Source organism: Bos javanicus, unplaced genomic scaffold, assembly GCF_032452875.1.
Source record: "Bos javanicus breed banteng unplaced genomic scaffold, ARS-OSU_banteng_1.0 tig00002723_1, whole genome shotgun sequence".
In the NCBI taxonomy this organism is placed as follows: domain Eukaryota; kingdom Metazoa; phylum Chordata; class Mammalia; order Artiodactyla; family Bovidae; genus Bos; species Bos javanicus.
Window position 1 is genome coordinate 2,466,587 of NW_026893594.1, and position 6,083 is coordinate 2,472,669.

Consider the following 6,083-nt stretch of genomic DNA (forward strand, 5'->3'; position numbering starts at 1 on the left):
ATGCCCCCTAGTGGATGAGCCACACAGGATGGTAATAACAGTTGTAGTTTCTCCTCAAGAAATCAAGAGTCTGAGCCTCACTTCAAGCTCTGCAGCCAAGAGTCCTGAACCAGTAAGAGGGACTCTGAAAATATTCTGGCTTTGAGGACCAGTGTGGCTTACTTTGGGGAGAGCTGGAAGATAGCTGTAAGAAGCAGAGACCCCAACCTACAAGAGCACGCACACAAATCACACAGGCTCTGGCACCCAGAGGATAAACAATATTTTGAAAAGAGCTCAGGTAGACTAAGGTGACAATGATGATGATAAAAAAGTAATCTAGGTTTGGTGAACAGAGGCCTAAATTGAAACACCAGAATTTGGTTCAGGAAAATCATGGCCCCTTATCTAATTGCCAGGCTTCCCTGGTGACTGAGATGGTAAAGAATCTGCCTGCACTGCGGGAGACCTGTCTTTGATCCCTAGTTGGGAAGATCCCCTGGAGGAGGGCATGGTAATCCAATCAAATATTCTTGCCTGGAGAATCCCATGGACAGAGGAGCCTAGCGGGCTACAGTCCATGGGATCACAAAGAATCGGACATGATTGACTGACTAAGCACAACACACATCTAATTACCTGGTATAAAGACTTTTTGGACCCCCTCAGTTGGTACAATGGTAAAGAATCCATCTGCCAATGCAGCAGACACAAGAGAGGATGACTTGATTGCTGAGAAAGATTCCCTGGAGTAGGAAATGGCAACCTGTTCTAGTATTCTTGCCTGGAAATTTCATGGACAGAGCAGCTACAGTCCATGGGGCTGCAAAGAGCCAGATAGGACTGGGCATACACTCACATTTTTTCCCCCCAAATCCAGAGATTTTTGAATGAATGAATCTTCTTGTATTATGGAATAAGATGCTTGAAATATGACCACACATAGGTGATATGTCTTCATTCCAACCTTTATATGAAGGATCTGAAAAAGAAATATTTAATTCACTGTACTACACACTTCCAAATTATGAATAAGGGGAGTTCACACCTGGATACTGCAGTGAACATGGTTGGGATCAAGGATTAACCACATATTCTATTATGTAGTAATATGGAAACTAGATTCAGGATGAAAGTTCTCCGCATCTTAGTTCTCAAAGTCCTTCCCTGCCTCAACTTTATAAAGATAATTATCTTTAAGCATTTTAAAGTTATTTATTTCACACATACATATATAACCCATATAGACTATACTCTTCAAAATATACTGTGAAGTGAAAATACACTTTCCTATCATAAGGATAAATAGGGACTTCCCTGGAAGTGTAGTGGTTAAGACTCTGTGCTTCTAATGCAAGGGTACAGGTTCAAAACCTAGATGAGGAACTAACCTCACCTCACAAGGCTGTGCCTTGTTGCACAGCCAATTAAAAAAAAAAATCATGAGTGTTTTTAAAAAAATAAATTCTCCCAGTACATATAGTGAATAACCATTCTGTCTCCCATACCCAGAAACACCATTACTTCCATATACAAAAATCTGTATATTTATCATTCTATTTCTTAGCTTTCTCTTTTGTTCAGTTAGTGTACATATCCATGAGCCAATACCATAGTGTCTAAATTACTACAGTGTTTCAGATACTATTGTGATATCTGAAAAAATTAAAACTATTTGAAACACCAACATTCACTTTATTATATTAGATTATTTCAGTGGGTCAAGAATTTGATCCATTCAGCTGAATACTTCTGGCTCCACCTCTCTCAAGATGGAAGTTAGAAATTATCAGACTGAGGTTATCTGAAAAGTTTATTCACTCCTCCATCTAGTACTTAGGCTTGGAAACCTTGAAATGGCAACTGAAATAGCTGGTAGTCCTTAAGATCATAAGGGTCAGTCCCAATCTGATAGAACTGGCATCCTTACAAGACGTGGAGGAGACAAAAAGCTTTCTCTTGCACAAGTACACAGAAGAAAGGCCATGCAAGGACAGAGTGAGAAGGTGCCCAATGCAAGGTAGGAAGAGACGATTCACCAGAGACCAACCTAGCAATCACCTTGATCTTGGATATCAGCATGCATAACTATTAGGAAATAAATGTCTGCTGTCTAAGCTCCACAGTCTATAGTATTTTGTGATGGCAACCCATGCAGACTAAGGTGACAATGATAATGATAAAAAATAATCTAGGTCTGGTGAAAAGAGGCCTGAACTGAACCACCAAAATTCAACTCAGGAAAATCACATTTCCTCATCCAATTACCAGATGTAAATATTTTTCAAATCTGGAGATTTTTGAATTCACATATTCTTGAATAAGGTGTATGCAATATGACCACAAACAGGTGGCATAAATCTTCATTCCAACCTTTCTCTGATGGATCTGATACCATTTAGCTTGTGGATAGGAATTCTCAATTCTCTGAAGATGCAGATGCTTTCTCAATCAAATTTTACTCAAAATACTAACTTATTGTAGTTTTTACCAGACTAGCTTATTGAAATTTAATTTTAAAACACAAATATTAAAAAATAGACATAGTCCTGATAAAAAATTAGCATTGAAGGAATCCTAGACTTTTCAGATGATAAAATATATTCTAAATCAAATGCACACAATTAAATTGTGTGTTAAATGGCACAGGAATAAAGACATCAATGGAAGCTAGTGGAGGGATGAATTTGATGCAAACACATGCAATATTTTGGAATACAAAGTTAGGATATCAAAGCCATGGGGAAAAATAATTATGCATCCATAATAATGACAATCTAGAAAAATAATTAAAATGTAATTCCTGCTTATCTTCTTATATCAAAGGAAAATGTAAATATAAAATGTAAAACAACAAAAAGACTGAAAAAATTAAATGTTTAAAACTGTGAAGAGTATTTTGGTAACAGTGAGATAGACAAATTCAAGACATAGAGGCAAAAAAAAAAATAGAATCAATTATGTAAATGTAAAAATATTTATACAGCCCAGAAATATTCTGAAGAGTATTAAAAAAATTAAAAAAAGAAATCACAAGCAGGAAAAATAATAACCAAAAACAGGGTAAATGGGATAACTAGTGTATAATTCAATCATTAAAATCAGTATGGAAAAGTATTGGCAATCAAATACACACAGAAAATTCATTAATAGGCAATTCATGAAAAAGGACTACAAATCATTTAAACATGGGTGATACTCAAATTCAATTATGTTTACTGAATATCAATAAAAGTATACAAATGAAACAGTTTCTTTAATCAGATTTTCATATACCATAAATGTTTACCAAGCACTAGTGGTTCATCATGTTGTCAAATGTGTTTTCCAATGTGAGGGGAGTAGTAAGTTTGTTCAAGGTCATAATGGCATTTTTGCATAACTCTGAATATCAACATTAAAAATACATATACCAATTAAGTCAACAATTTCACTTCTAGAAACTCATGCTTAGAAAATTTTAAAAAGACTTCATTGCAGAATTTTAAAGAAGCTGAGCAGTATGAGGAAACTACAATGAGTTAGATCTGTTAAGACTGTATGGAAAGATCTTCAGAAAACTGAGTTGCAAAATGCAAAATGTATAAACAGAGACATACAGGCAAACACACATGAAAATATGCTTTTTTTGAAAAAATTATTATTTGAGGAATCTTAGAAACAGTATAGTGACTGCATCTGGAAAAATTGGGAAACTCTGATGTTGGGTGAACAGGAGGTATATTTTATATGATTCCATTTTGTAGGGATTCTATTCTTTAACATTATTATTGTCCATCATACTTTTCAACATTCTATACAAAGGAAAATGTTACAGTAAATTTTCATATGTAACAAATAAAAGTGAAAGAAGAGGACAGAATATAGTATTATATATTTTAATTAGTTCAATAAAAAGTGACTATAAAAAATAAGAATCTGGTTACAAGAAATGAGAAGTAATAAAGTAATGCATAATAGTTAATTATTTTTGTAATACTGACAAATGCATTACATATTATTTATTGACTCTATTTTAAATGAATTTCACCTTTCCAGGTGCAGTGATAAATTAGACATTAATGTTTACATTCAAGGAGGGAAACTACCACTAATAACATAAACATAAATTTTATTATTTAATAAAACTTATGATAAATTATTCAGAGAAAAGGAAAGTTTACATCAGAATAATAGACTTTGATATTTGAACTAAATTCCTAGTGTTAAACTACTTTCTCTGTAATGCATAATGCACTTAGTTATAGCTTGATCTCACTTTTTCTGCCCAGAGCTTCTTTATAGGATTCATGATCTCAGAACTTCTTAGACTGTAGATTAATGGGTTCAGCATGGGACTTATGACTGTATAAAACATTTTCAATGATTTTTCTATGGGGAAGGTCTTGGCAGGTCTTGCATACATAAAAATACTGGGAACAATGAAGCAGACAACCACAGTGATGTGGGAACTACAGGTCTGGAGGGCTTTATGCCTCCCTGCCTGACTCAGGTTCTTCAGAGAGTGCAGGATGACTCCATACATGACGAGTAAGAGCAGAAAAACAAGAGTGTAGATCAGTCCCCCATTGGCCACAATTAAGACGCCAATGAAAAAGGTGTCATTACAGATGAGTTGCAATAAGGGGAACATGTCACACATAAAGTGATCAATGATATTGGGACCACAAAAAGGGAGCCCATACACAGTGCTAACTTGAATAATTGAGTGCTGAAAACCTCCAACACAGGATACCAGCAGCAGTATAACACATACCCTTTCCTCATGATTATCAATAATGCAAGGGCTTACAGATAGCCACATAGAGGTCATAGGCCATCACCAACAGAAGAGGTATCTCAGATCCATCAAAAAATTGCTCTGTAAACAGTTGGGTCATACAGGGTTCAAAGGATATGGTATTTTCCACAAAGAACAAGTCTGAAATCAATCTGGGGGAAGCAGAAGAGGAATAAACTAAATTTATAAATGATAAACTAGCAAGACAAAGTACATTGGTGAGTTCAGGGTCTTACTGACAACTACAGTCACAACAATAAGCAGGTTTCCCACTACAGTCAAAATGTAGAAGAATAAGAAAATAACAAAAAGGACTTTCTGCTCCTTTGGATTATGTGTGAGGCCCAAGAGGATGAAATAAGTTACATTGTTCCTTGGTTCCATCTAGTCTGTATAGGTGCTGTCTTCACATGTTAGAAGCAGTGTACCTACAAAACGTTGGGAAAACTTTCAAATGAATTATAATTTTCATTCTTTGTTATAAATTCAGTTAAAAGAATGTGTGTGGAGAAAATTTTCATGTCCAATGTGTTTTTGACTTTGTGATTGCCAAGTTGAATAAAGTAGAGTTACTTGCCCTCATGACTAGGACTAGGGAAGAGATCATTCTAGATCCATGTATTAAGTTAAAAGGATAATCCCAGAAGCTAAGAGCTATAGTATAGGGATATATTCATCAAAATGGAATCAGAGAAGAATTTCCAGAATAATTGTTTTAGCTTATTTGTTTAAAAAACTTGAAAGCAATCTTGAGAAAGAAGACTGGAAATGGAGGAATCAACCTGCTTGACTTCATACTATACTACAAAGCTGCAGTCATCAAGACAGTATGGTACTAACACAAATACAGAACAATGAGCAAAATAGGAAGCCCAAAGAAAAATCCACACACATATGGACATCTTATTTTTGACAAAGGAGGCAGGAATATACAATGGAGAAAGGACAATCACTTTAACAAGTGGTGCTGTGAAAACAGGTCAACCACTTGTAAAAGAATGAAACAAGAACACTTTCTAACACCATACACAAAAATAAACTCAAAATGGATTAATGATCTAAATGTAAGACCAGAAACTATAAAACTCCTAGAGGAGAACATAGGCAAAACACTCTCTGACATAAATCACAGCAGGGTCCTTTTTGACCCACCTCCCAGACTTATGGAAATAAAAGCAAAAATAAACAAATAGGACATAATTAAACTTAAAAGATTTTGCACAACGAAGGGAACTATTCAGTTCAATTCTGTCACTCAGTCATGTCCAACTCTTTGCAACCCCATGAATCGCAGCACGCCAGGCCTCCCTGTCCATCACAAACT

At 35.2% G+C, this 6,083-nt stretch overlaps 1 pseudogene; it reads right to left on the bottom strand.

Moving 5' to 3' along the window:
• Window positions 1-4,216: 4,216 nt before the first annotated feature.
• On the bottom strand, window positions 4,217-5,143 carry LOC133243904 (olfactory receptor 4A47-like; annotated as a pseudogene).
• Between the last annotated feature and the right edge of the window lie 940 nt (window positions 5,144-6,083).